This window comes from Diceros bicornis, chromosome 31 (genome assembly GCF_020826845.1).
Source record: "Diceros bicornis minor isolate mBicDic1 chromosome 31, mDicBic1.mat.cur, whole genome shotgun sequence".
NCBI classification, from domain to species: Eukaryota; Metazoa; Chordata; class Mammalia; order Perissodactyla; family Rhinocerotidae; genus Diceros; species Diceros bicornis.
The window spans coordinates 40,570,997-40,585,683 of NC_080770.1; positions in this window are offsets into that span (position 1 = coordinate 40,570,997).

The following is a 14,687-nucleotide window of genomic DNA, read 5'->3' on the forward strand; positions in this document are numbered from 1 at the left end:
TTGATTATTATACCTTTGCTGTATATTTTGAAGTGAGGGACTGTGATGCCTCCTGTTTTGTTCTTTTTTCTCAGGATTGCTTTAGCTATTTGGGGTCTTTTGTTGCCCCAATGAATTTTAGTACTCCTTGTTCTATTTCTGTGAAGAATGTCATTGGAATTCTGATTGGAATTACATTGAATCTGTAGATGGCTTTAGCTAGTATGGACATTTTAACCATGTTTATTCTTCCAATCCATGTGTATGGGCTGTCTTTCCATTTCTTTATGTCATCATCGATTTCTATCAACAATGTCTTATAGTTTTCATTGTATAGGTCTTTCACCTCCTTGGTTAATTTTATTCCTAGATATTTTATTCTTTTTGTTGCGATTGTAAATGAGATTGTATTCTTGAGTTCTCTTTCTGACAGTTCGTTATTAGAGTATAGATAATGCAACTGATTTTTGTAAGCTGATTTTGTACCCTGCAACTTTGGTGTCGTTGTTGATTATTTCTAATAGTTTTCTGATGGATTCTTTAGGGTTTTCTATATGTAAAATCATGTCATCTGCAAACAGCGAGAGTTTCACTTCTTCATTGCTTATTTGGATTCCTTTTATTCCTTTTTCTTGCCTAATTGCTCTGGCCAGAACCTCCAGTACTGTGTTGAATAAGAGTGGTGATAGTGGGCACCCTTGTCTTGTCCCTGTTCTCAGAAGGATGGGTTTCAGTTTTTCCCCATTGAGTATGATGTTGGCTGTAGGTTTGTCATATATGGCCTTTATTATGTTGAGATACTTTCCTTCTATACCCATTTCGTTGAGACTTTTTATCATAAAGGGATGTTGGATCTTGTCAAAAGCCTTCTCTGCATCTATTGAGATGATCATATAGTTTTTATTCCTCATTTTGTTAACGTGGTGTATCACGTTGATTGATTTGCAGATGTTGAACCATCCCTGTGTCCCTGGGATAAATCCCATTTGATCATGGTGTATGATCTTTTTAATGTATTGCTGGATTCTGTTTGCCAATGTTTTGTTGAGGATTTTTGCATCTGTGTTCCTCAATGATATTGGCCTGTAATTTTCCTTCTTTGTATTGTCCTTGCCTGGCTTTGGTATCAGAGTGATGTTGGCCTCATAGAATGAGTTAGGAAGTATTCCATCTTCCTCTATTTTTTGGAATAGTTTGAGAAGGATAGGTTTTAAATCTTCTTTGAATGTTTGGTAAAATTCTCTAGAGAAGCCATCTGGTCCTGGACTTTTATTTTTTGGGAGGTTTTTGATTACTGTTTCAATCTCTTCACATGTGATTGGTCTGTTCAGATTCTCTATTGCTTCTTGATTCAGTTTTGGAAGGTTGTATGAGTCTAAGAATTTATCCATTTGTTCTAGATGTCCAATTTGTTGGCATATGGTTTTTCATAGTATTCTTATAATCCTTTGTATTTTTGTGGTGTCCATTGTAATTTCTCCTCTTTCATTTCTAATTTTATTTATTTGAGCCTTGTCTCCTTTTTCCTTAGTAAGTCTGGCTAAAGGTTTGACAATTTTGTTTATCTTCTCAAAGAACCAGCTCTTTGTTTCATTGATATTTTCTACTGTTTTTTAATGGTGACAAAGGGGCCATACTAATGTAAGGTGCTAATCACAGGGAAAATTGGGCATGAAGTACATGGGAACTCTGTATTATCATCACAATTTTCTGTAAATCTAAAACTATTCTAACATTAAAATTTTATTTAACAATTTTTTAAAAATAAAGACAGGGCTCCCTGATATCAATAAGCCTCGTGAAAATGCATTCATTAATAATCAGAGGAAGCACCCCCCACATGCTTGTACATGCACACACACACACACACACACACACACACACACAACTCAGGCATAGGGAGGGAGCCCAGGATCTGACTCTGACATCACAATGAACAGAATCCAAAAAGCAATTACACTGCCAAGTATTATGCTAAAACAATTATTGAAATTGCTAGTCGAAAACAGTTAATGGAATAATTAAGACAGATTGACCTAAAAGCTGATTTAAAATTAACCTGACACGTGCATGCTATCTAAATAAAGACTCTCTCCTATGAGCTAGCTTCTCATTAAAATCAAATTCCACTGGGAGAAATTACACACTTGCACCGTGATTGGGAAGAACAGGCCGCGTTCACTCAACCACTGATGGAACTGGAGGGTCATCAGACGAGGTAAATGGAAATGAGTGTCCTGTCCTTCCAGGTGCGCTGCTATCTGTCTCAGTAACAAGCCACCTCCCTCCCATTTTTCCCTTTGGAAATGATGGAAACTCATTAAAATTGCGTCAGCTCAGGACCCCAAACCACTGGGTGCCTGAGTGGGCACATCTGAAGCTTCCAAAGGGAAAGATCGGAAGGGAGGGGCCGTGGGCTGGGGTCCCGTGGATGCACTGAGGGCAGGGAAGGGAGCTGAGTAGATCTGAAAATGAGGTCCCTCAAGCACTCGAGGAAACTCGATGGCTTCCACCCCTCGTTTCTCTAAAGGTGAGAAAACCCACGCTTGTTGGAGACCAAACTCCAGGCGGGTGGCAGAGGCAGGAGCTCTTTTCAGCGTAATGCTTTTCCCCGCCCAGCACCTTCTCCTTTCCACTGCCGTATCCAGATGGAAAGAACTCATGGTGAGGTTTGTGGGTCTACAGGCCTGGATCACACCTTGCTCCTGAGTTTAGCCCAGGGGTGTCCCAGTCTGAGTGAGCAGTTTTCGCTTGTCCCCATATCCCTAGCTGGCTGCCTGCCACTGGCCAACCTAGGATCCTGTGGTGTGTGCGCCTATGCGGGGGGACGCACCTGAGAAGGCCCGCCCTGCTGGAGGAGGGTCATGGCCACCCCTCCCTCCGAGGGCCCTGGCTCCTTGCAAGAAGGTCTCAGCTGATGTCTGGAACACAGGGATGCAGGCTCCTTGTTCCTTGTAAACCCTTGGAGTTACCTTGATAACATTTTTTTAAATGGATCCCCTGCTCAGCATTTTTATGAGATAAAGAATTTCCCCTATTAAAATTATTCAAGTTTAGTAATAACATATTATTGGGACAAGCAGGAAAACACAGGATACTCCAAAACGATCCATTACTTGGAGGATTTTAAAATTCTAATGAGAGAAACCACTCTCTCTCATTGTTCATCCTCTTGGCCATCAGCAGGATTAGTCTGGGAGGAGGACAAGGCAGGAATTGGCTGCATTCCTTATTTATCCCTCTGATTTCTCCAGAGTTTTTCTTTTCTTCAAAGAGACATCTCTGGGCTCTGCAGGGCTTGTCAGTCGTGATGTCAGGCGACTCTGAGACTGTGCAGAGCAGGAGGATGAGAACAGGGGAGGGAGAGGAGGAAGAGATGGGACCATCACTTCCCATCACAGGCTGAGGCTGAGTTAATCTCCACCTAGGTCAGGATCCCAGGAATCGGATGTCATCAGCCTTGTCACACCGTGGGAGTTGGGAACAGGGAACAGCCAAGGTGCCACGGCCACTTTCAGAGAAATAAACAAAGTGGGAGGGCACCACTGGGAGCCAGTTTGAAAATGGTCACTAATGTGAAATAATAAGACACACTTTTCAGAAAAGTGAAGACAATTCTTTTGGTTCTCAGACTTGCAAACACTATGTGTTCTTCAGGAGCAGACTGAAGCCGTTGACCTCTAGGGTGATTGTGAAAGGAATCTGGGCTCCATCACTGTTTCTGAATAAGTCAGAACAGTCCAGCACTCACTCCTTGACAATGCGGAAGATGACCAGCGTCCAGGTGCTGTGGAGTCGAGACCTCTATCACTCAGAGCATCCTGCCAGGCAGAGGGGGCTAGCCTGGTGGCCACTAGACCTTTATCAGATGTGGGATTTGCAAATATTTTCTGCCATTTTGGATTGTGGATTATCTTTTTTTCCTTCTTAATATTCTCCTTTTATGCACAAAAGTTTTTCATTTTGAAGTAGTCCAATTTGTCTAATTTTTCTTTTGTTGCTTGTGCTTTTGGTGTTATATCTAAGAAATCATTGTCTAATTCAAGTCACAAAGATTTACTCCTATGTTTTCTTCTATGAGTTTTATAATTTTGGCTCTTTTATGTAGGCCTTGGATCCATTTTGAACTCATTTTGTGGATGGTGTGAGGTAAGGGTCCAGCTTCACCCTTTTGCATGTGGGTGTCCAGTTGTTCCAGCACCTGTACTAACTGTGGGTTTTTCGGATTTTTCCTCATGTATGATTCTATCTGCATAAAGAGGCAACTCTATTGCATTTCCAATTGTTGTGATTTTTATTTTTATTTTATTTCAAACTGTCTGTGCCTTTATATTTAAAGTGCAATTTTTGTAGATAGTATACATTTGGGTCTTATTTTTATATCCATCCCAAGAATCTCGGCCTTTAACCGAACTCTTCGGTCCACTAATGTGTAAAATGATGAGCAAACAAGATGGTGGGATAGGAGTTTCCAGCACAGGTTGTTCAGCAACAGCCTTGAACAAAAAGAACAAAGTTGGAGGCATCACACTTCCTGACTTCAAAATATACTACAAAGCTATGGGGGCCGGCCCGGTAGCATAGTGGTTAAGTTCACCTGCTCCACTTCAAAGGCCCAGGGTACACAGGTTCAGATCCTGGGCGCAGACCTACACACTGCTCATCAAGCCATGCTGTGGTGGTGCCCGACATACTAAAAATAGAGGAACATGGGAACAGATGTTAGCTTAGGGCTAATCTTCCTCACCAATATATATATATATATATACTACAAAGCCATAGTAATCAAAACAGCATGGCACTGGCATTAAAACAGACACACAGACCAATGAAACAGAAGAGAGAGCCCAGAAATAACTCCATGCATTTATGGTAAATTGATCTTTGACAAAGTTGTCAAGAATAAACAATGGGGAAAGGATAGTCTCTTCAACAAATAGTGTTGGGAAAACTGGTTTTCCACACATGGAAGAACTGAACCCTAACCTCACTCCGTATGTAAAAATTAACTCAAAATGGAGTAAAGACTTAAATTTAAGACCTGAGACCATAAAACTATTAGAAGAAAATATAGGAGAAAAACTTGAGATTGGTCTGGGCAATGCTTTTTTTGGACATGACCCCAAAAGCAGTGGCAAAAAAAAGTATAAGTAGATAATGGGATGCATTCAAACTAAAAAGCTTCTGCACAGCAAAGGAAATCATCAACAGAGTGAAGAGACAACCTACAGAATGGGAGAAAATATTTGCAAACTGTAATCTGATGAGGGGTTAATATCCAAAATATATAAAGAACTCATACAACTCAATAGCAAGAAACAAGTAACTCAGCTGAAAAATGAGCAAAGGATATGAATAAACATTTCTCAAAAGAAGACATATGAATGGCCAACAGATACATGAAAAGGTGCTCAACATCACTAGTCATCAGGGAAATGCAAATCAAAACCACAATCAGATATCACCTCACACCTGTTAGAATGGCCATGATCAAAAAAACACAAAAAATAACATGTCTTGCTGAGGATGTGGAGAAAAGGGAACACTTGTGCACCACTGGTGGAAATGTAAATTGGTGTGGCCACTGTGGAAACCAGTATGCAGGTTCCTCAAAAAATTAGCAATAGTATCAATAGAACACCTTGGTATGATTGATAGAACCAATCATTGTACATAAAACAGATCTACACATATATGATAAATAAAAGAACATAAGGGAAAAAATTAACAGTAGAACTACCACGTGATCCAACAATCCCACTCCTGGGATATATCCAAAGGAAATGCAATCAGTATTTCAAAGAGATATCTGCACCCCCATGTTCACTGCAGCATTAATCACAGTAGCCGAGATATGGAAACAACCCAAGTGTCCGTTGACAGATGAATGGATAAGGAAGATGTGGTACATATACACAACAGAATATTATTCAATCATGAGAAAGAAGGAAATCCTGCCATTTGTGACAACACGGACGAGCCTGGAGGACATTATGCTAAACGAAACAAGCCAGACAGAGAAAGACAAATATGGTATAATCTCACTTATACGTGAAATCTAAAAAAACAAAAAAACACATGGAACTCATAGAAGCAGAGATTAGAACGGTTACCAGGGGCTGGGGTTGGGGGAGGAGATGGTGGTCAGGGGTACAAAGATGCAGTGACATGGGTTGAATAAGTCCAGAGATCTCACTTACAGCACGATGACCACAGTTAATACTACTGTGCTGAATACTTGAGATCCGCTAAAAGAGTAGCTGGGTGCTCTCATCACAAAAAAATGGTAACTGTGTGAGGAGATGAGGTGTCAATTAGCTTGACTGCAGTAATTATTTCACTAAGTACATGTACATAAAATCAGCATTGGATACTTTAAAATATATAATTTTTATTAAAAGTATGTAAAATTAAAAATAAATAGCTATTGACATAGTTTTGGGTCTGTAATTTTATTTCTTTTTTCTATTCGTTTCCTCCAGTTTTTTCCCCTTTATTTGTCTTTTTAAAACTTTCCTATTAGTTTTTTCAAAGGAAGTAATGGAGGCATGATTCACATGCCATAAAAGTCAAGTTTTTTTATTTTACAGTACTATTTGTTATGAACACATACATTCATAAACCACCACAGAAATCGAGACAGAAAACAGCTCTGCTGCTCCCAAAATTCCCCGTCTGCCCCTTGTGGCAGCCCCTCCTCCCCACTAGCCAACACTGATCTGCTCCCTATCAGTAGTTCTGCTTCTTCCTGAATCTCACAGGGGTGGGATCACACACTGTGTAACAACTTCTTGAGATTTACCTTCTTTACTTAGCAGATTGTATTTGATATTCATCCATTTCGTCTCACATATAAAATGCTTATTCCTTTTCATTACTGAATAATATTCCATTGGATGGATGTGCCACTTATTTACTAGCTGAAGACCGTTTATATCTACAGTTTGTCTGTTTGGGTTGTTTCCAGTTTTTGGAAATTGTGAATAAGTCTGCTATAAACATCAACATACAGATTTTTGTGTGAACGTAACTTTTTGATTCTCTTTGACATATATCCAAGAATAAGATTACTGGATCAGAAAGATTACATGGTCAACATTTCTTTAACTTTACAAACAACTCTCAAAAGGTTTTCCAATATGGCTGAAACATTCTGCTTTCCCAGCAGGAGTGTACGAGCATTCTGGTTGCTCTGCATCCTTGACAGTACTTGATATTGTTGCTAATATTTTAAGCCATTCTGAAAAGTGCACACATGTATCTCATTGTGGTTTTAACTTGAATTTCTCTGATGACTGATGATGTTGAGCATATTTTCCTGTACTTTCATTCCATTTGTGTATCATTTTTGCTGAAGTGCCTCTTCAAATCTTTTGTCAATTTTTTACGAGGTTGTTTGTTTTGTTATTCAGATTTAAGGGTTCTTCATATACACCGAATAAAAAGCCTTCACAGATATGTGTTGCAGAAATGGTTTCTCCCAGTTTTTGACTTGTTTTCCTTCTCTCAACAGTGTCTTTTGAAGAGAAGGAGTTCTTAGTTTTGATAAAGTTTAACTAAACACAATTGGTTATGGGTGTGCTTTTGGTTTCACACCTGAGAAATCTTTGCCTAATCCAAGGTCATGAATATTTTCTCCTAGAAGATTTATAGTTTTAGATTTTACACTTACTGCTATGATTCACTTTGAGTTAATTTTTGTATGTGGTGTGAGACATGGGTCCAAGGATTTTGGGGTTTTGTTTTGCTTTGAGTTATATATTATGGTGGATATTTTTGCATATGAATATTCAATTTTTCCAGTGCCACTTTTTGAAAATACCATTCTTTCTCCATTAAGTTATTTTTGCAACTTTGTCAAATATCAATTGCTCATACACGTGTGATTCTGTTTCTGGATTCTCTCTTCTGTTCCACTGATCTCTGTGTTTATTCATTCACCAGTACACTATTGATTATCGTAATGTTATAATATGCCTGGAAAGCAGGTAGTTTAAGGCCTCCAACTTTGTTCTTCTTTTCAAAATTGTTTTGGATATTCTAATTCCTTTGTCTACTCAAAAAAATTGTAGAATCAACTTCATAGTTTCTATCAAAAATATGCTGGAATTGTAATTGGTATAGATCAACTTAAGGAGAATTAATATTTAAAATACCGAGTCTTCCAATCCACGAACACAGCATATTTCTGCTGGGGTTTGAATGCTTATGTCCTCCCAAAATTCCCATGTTGAAATCCTAACCCCCAAGGTTGAGAGTGTTTGAAGATGGGGCCTCTGGGAGGTGCTTGTGTCATGTGGGTCGAGCCCTCATGAACAAGATTAGTGCCTTTAAAACAAAAGAGGCTCCAGAGAGAGCCCTTGTCCCCTCCACCGTGTGAGGACACAGCAAGAAGGCACCGGCTATGAACCAGGAAGTGGGCTGTCACCAGAATGTGACCATGCTGGCGCCTTGATCTTGGACTCTCAGCCTCCAGAACTGTGGGAAATAAATGTCTGTTTTTTATAAGCTATCCAGTCTGTGGGTTTTGTTATAGCAGCCCGAATAGACTAAGACCATTTCCCTGCTTATTGAAGTTTTCTTTTACTTCTTCCATCAGTGTTTTGTAGTTTTCAGCATAGAGATTCTACAGGCATATTATAGGACTTATTCCTAAATATGTTATGATTTTTGTTGCTATTGTAAGTTGCACTTTAAAAATGTCAATTTCTGGGGGCTGGCCTGGTGGCACAGTTGTTAAGTTCGCATACTTCACTTCCACGGCCCTTGGTCCTCCAGTTCGGATCCTGGGCATAGATCTACACACTGCTCATCGAGCCATGCTGTGGGAGCATCCCATACAAAGTAGAAGAATATTGGCACAGATGTGAGCTCAGGGACCATCTTCCTCAAGCAAAAGAAAAAACATGTCAATTTCCAATCATTTATTGCCACCGTATAGAAATACAAATGATTTTCGTATGCTGACTTTGTATCCTATGACCTTGTTACACTCATTTATGAATTCCAGTAGCCTTTTTTTTTGTTATATTCTTAAGGATTTTTTACGCAGTCATGTCATCTGTGAAAAAAGACAGTTTTACTTCTTCCTTTCCAATCTGTATTCCTTTTATTTGATTTTCTTGCTATTTCACACCAACTAAGAATCCAGTGTGGTGTTGACTGGAGACAATGAGAGTGGATGTCTCTGCCTTGATCCTGACTTACAGGGGAAGCCTTTAGTCTTACTGTCTGTGATAACTGCAGGTTCTCATGGATGCCTTGTATCAAGATAAAGTTCCCTCTACTTCTACTTTCCTGGACTTTTATAAATGGATGTAGAATTTCTTCAAATGCATTTTCTGCATGTCACATGATTTTCCTCTTTAATCTGGTGGTGTGGTGGATTACATTGTTTTATTTTTTGTCCTATTGTCTATTTTTTTTTCCAGTCATTTCTCCAGGGTTCACAATCTCCATCTCTAACTTTTCCTGTTCCACTTACAATGAACATTTTAGTACTTCAGGTAAAATATGGAAATATTGCAGCCATATTGGGCCACCCTGCCCATCCTTTATGCTGTAGTAACTGTATGTACTGCATCTACATATCTTATGAACCTCAGAAGAAAATATTATCATTTTTTAAAGACTTTATTTTTTTAGAGCAGTTTTTGTTTCACAAAAAAATTGAATGTTTGGTACATATATGCCCTGCTCCCATATGCACAGCCCCCCCACTATCAACATTGCCCATCGGATGGTGTATTTGTTACAGATGACGGACCTGCACTGACATGTCATCATCACCCAAAATCACAGTTTACACCAGGTTCACTCTCGCTGTTGTGCATTCTGTGGGTTTGGACAGATGTCTAATGACATGTATCCACCATTATTGTGTCATACAGAATAGTTTCACTGCCCTAAAATCCCTCTATGCTCACCTATTCATCCTTCTACCCTCCCCATAATATTACAGTTTTTACTGTAAGTTGTGTGTATTATACAAAAGTTAGAAGGAGAAAGCAGAAAAAATGAGTAGCCTTTGACATTTACCTAGATATTTACCATTTCTGAAGCTACTTATTCCATTCTGAGGATCTGAGATTCCTTTTCTGGTATAATTTCCCTTCTCCTAAAGAATATCCTTTAGCATCTTCTATTGTAGAGATTTGCTAGTAATAATTTCTCTTAGTTTTTCTAAATCTGAAAATGTTGTCTCTCAACAGTGATTTTCAAAAGATATCTTCGCTGGATATACGATTCTGGATTGACAGGTCTTTTTTTTCTCTCTCTCAACACTTTAAATCTCTTTTCTCATTCTCTTCTGGTCCCCATAGTTTCTGATGAGAAGTCAGCTATTAATCAAATCATTACTCCACTCTGTGTGAAGTGTCATTTTTCTCTGTTGCTTCCAACGTTTGCTTTTCGGCCTTGGTATCCAGCTGCTTGATCTGATGTGTCTTTATGTGGGACTGTCTTCATTCTGCTTGGTGTTAGTTGAGCATCATATTTGCAAATGTCTATCTTCCATCACTTGGATAATTCCAGCCACTATTTCTTCAAGTATTTTTGTCTGCACATTCTCTCTCTCCATTCCTTCTTTGAAGCCGACCATATGTATATTAAAGTTTGATCTTACCTAAGAGTGACTGGGGATCTGTTATTTTTCCACCCTTTTTTCATTCTATTTTCCATGTTAATTTCTATTGCTCTACTTAAATTCCATGTAAAGAATTTGTTATTTCTAATATTGTATTTTCCAATTCTAAAATTTTCTTTTTTAAATTTTTCTGCTGAGTTTTCCTACTCTTTCATTTGCTGCAAGCATATTTGTTTACCTTCACGGAGGATAGTTATGACAATCACTTTAAAATCTTTGTTTAATACTTATGCTTTCAGCCAAGATGAAATAACAAGGAACACATTTACCCTTCTTCCCACAACAACTGAAAATCTTGGGGAACATATATCAAACAGTAGTTTTCACACATTGGGTCTCAGGCAGCAGAGTTCAGTGATCCCTGAGAGATCTGGAACCGACAAGGTGGGCCCTGTGGTGGCCCTGCTGCCTGGAGAGAGAATTCCAGGCTCCAGCACAAGGAAGGAGAACCCAGGTGGACCCCTGAACTCTCCCTGAGTTGAAGAGATGGCACTGGGTGTCCTGGGAGGCTGAGGTGACTAGAGCACATAGAGAAGACCACCCAAGAAGAGAGAACTGCAGCAAGAGAGAACGTCACAGATTCTCAGTGGGCCCACTGCATCTTCCACTGAGTACTGACCAGTGCACTCATGTGAGGAAACTACCCAACACTACAGAATCAAACACCAAAAAATTAGAGGAAATAATTCTTGGAGCTCACACAGACAGAAATGGTTTGGGTTCAACTAGTCCACACATGGCTTAGGAAAGCCCCATAACTCACAGGAGATTGTGTCCAGTATTCAGAGTGGCCTCAGTGGTGGAACACAGTCAGCCTTGGACTAAAGTTTACTCAGATCCCACCTAACAAAGCTTAGAATCAGCCTGAATGTTTCAAATTGTTTCAAAGTAACACAACTCTGTCCCAGGAAACAGCTCAAGAATATTTTTAGGAGTACAAACTATCCAGGTTCCAACAAGGAAAAATACACAATGTCTACCAGCCAACCAAAAATTACCTGGTACGCAGGAAAACACATCATGTAATGAGGAGACAAATCAGTCAACTGATACTGACCACAAATAGCACAGATGACGTAATTCATAGACAAAGATGAGATGTTATTACTGTCATCATATTCCACATGTTCAAGAAGTTAGAGACAAGATTGACAATGTGGGGGGTTGGGAGTGGGTGAAATAGGTGAGGGGATAAGAGGTACAAACTTCCAGTCATAAAATGAATAAGTCATGGGGATGGAATTACATCATGGGGAACATAGACAATAATATTGTCATAACTTTGTATGGTGACAGATGGAACTAGATTTATCACGGTGATCACTTTATAATGTATATAAATGTCAAATCACTATGTTGTGCCCCTGAAACTATCATAATATTGTATGTCAATACTTCAGTAAAAAAAAGAAAAGGCTGATGATGTTAAGTAGAAATATGGAAGATATGAAAAAGACCCAAAAACTTTTAGAGATGAAATGTCTGTAACTAAACATCTGTAATGAAAAACTTACTAGATGAGATTAAGAGCAAATTAGTCAAAAGATTAATGAAATTGAAGACATATAATAGAAACCATTCAAAATAAAATACAGAGAGAAAATAGACCAAAGAAAATGAGCAGAAAGTTAACTGTAGGACAAATTCAAATGACCTAAAATATGTGTAATCAGAAAGAGAAAGAGAAGAAAACAGAAAAAACAATTTGAGGAAATAATGACTGAAAATTTTCCATATTTTATTAAAAAAAAACTATAAACCCACTTATCCAAGACACTTAATGAACCCCAAGTCTAAGAAGTATGAAGACGGCACATCATAATTAAATTGCTTAAATAGGGTGATAACAAGATAATCATGAAATCAGACAGGAGATAAAAAGACCTGCTGAGTGCAGAGAAACAAAGGTTAGGATGAAGGCAGATCTCTTACTGGAACTGAGGCCAGAGCAGAGTAGAGCAAGGTCTTCAGAGAATTGAGAGAAAAAGCTGCTAATTTATGATTCTATGCCTGGCAGCAAAGGGTACAAATAAGATAAAATATCAACTTTCTCAGACACACAAGAGCTGAGATAATTCATGGTCACCAGCAGATCAGCGCTGAGAGATGCTGAAGGAAAATGACACAATATGGAAACCTTATGTGAAGAAAGGGATAGAGAGCACTTTCTGTGGGGTATGTAACACGTCGAATAAAACGTGTGACAACGTGGACACGGAGGCTGCAGTGGGGGTGGGAGAGCACTGTTGTGACGTTGTTCAGACGTCATGAAGTGGTCTGATATTATTTGAAGATAAACCGTGATAAGTTAAAGATGTGTACTGTAAACACTAAGGCATGCACACACACGCACACATAGAGCAAAGACTTATCCAGAATAAGCCAAAAAAGATGATTAAATGGAATCATAAAAAATACTTAAATTATCCAAAAAAAAAGCAGTCTAAGAGGAAAAAGGAAACAAAAAACAGATTGGTCAAATAAGAAACAAATCACAGGATAGATTCAAATCTAACTATTATCAGCAGTAACATTAGAAGACAGTGGTCTAAAAACCCCATTTAAAAGGCATAATTTGTCAGATTGAATAAGAAAGCAAACTCAACTATATGCTGCCTACCCCAAACCCACTTTAAATATAAAAACACAAATAAATTAAAAATAAAGAGATTGAAAAAACATGCCATGCTAACACTAGTTGAAAGAAAGCTGGAGAAGCTATACTAATACTAGATAAAGCAGATTTCAGGCGCAGTGAATATGACCAGGAATAAAGGAGGTCATTGTGAAATCCAAAAGGATCCATTATCAAGAAGACATAATATAGACTGTTTATGCACCTAATAACCGAGCTTCATGGCACATGAAGAAAAATCCTTATCTGCCAGTTCCAACACCTGGGTCATCTTGGGATCTACCTCAGTTGGTCCTCTTTTCTCTTAATAATGTGTCCCATTTACTTGATTTTTGGATGTTGGGTGATTTTGCACTGTGTCCTGGACATTATGAATGTGGTGTGGTGGAAATTTTGGATTCTGTTATTTTCCACCAATAACTGTGTCTCTTGGTTCAGCAGGTAGTGATCTCAGCTGGTCTTCAACTGCAAACTGGCTCCTAGCTGCAGCTCCAGCCTCAGTTCAGATCTTCTGTTGTTAGCGAGTGGCTTGCGCATGTGTGGTTCAGTCCGTCAGAAAGGTGGGGGCAGAGTCTGAAGTTTCCCCTGCACATTTCTTCCCCTCCTGCAATCCCCCTCCCTCTTCAGTGACTATGTCCGGGACTAGGTGCCTGGAGAAACTCAAAGGTGGGTTTGGAAGCAATTAACTGTTTTTCCAAGCTGTTTCTTTTCCTTTTGTAGGTTAAGGAGATGTAACCACCAGCCATCCTGAAACTGACCAAATGAGGCACTCAAGGGAGATGTAACCACCAGCCATCCTGAAACTGAACAAGCCACACCACAAGAGCTATGCCCATGACCTTTGCTTTATTTTTAATGCAAAGATCTCTCCAGGAGGAGCTTAGGCCTCATTATGTGGAAGCATGTTCTCGAACTGAGCTTGTGGAAGTGAATACCCACCTCTCCCTTTTGAATATTATTCCCCAACTGAAATAAAATTTCCTGCTTCCCTTCGTTCTGGGACGCCATGACTTTGGAAATGATTCCTCATGGCCTCCTATTTGCTGCAAATACAGTTTACTTTGTGAGACAACTTCCACTGGTATAGTCTTGTTTAACTCACCAGGAGGTGAGCCCACTTGGTTTGGTAACAAGCCCACTTGGTTCGGTAACAACCACAGCCCCCCAGTTTCATTTTTCTCGTTCTTGGGCTGTGAAGACTGTGGTTTTCCCAGAGCCACTGCCTCCCATGCCCTGCTCTGACTGCACATGGCCCCAGACTGGAAGCCACAGAAATTCACTTCAAACTACTCCCCAGGAATCTGTCTGCTGCCGTTCACTCCCCAATGCCATCAAGCGGCTCCTGGTTGCATTATGTACAGATTTTCTAGTTGTTCTCTGCGGGGGAGGCAGTGTGGCATGATCTTACAAAATCATTACAGGACGCAG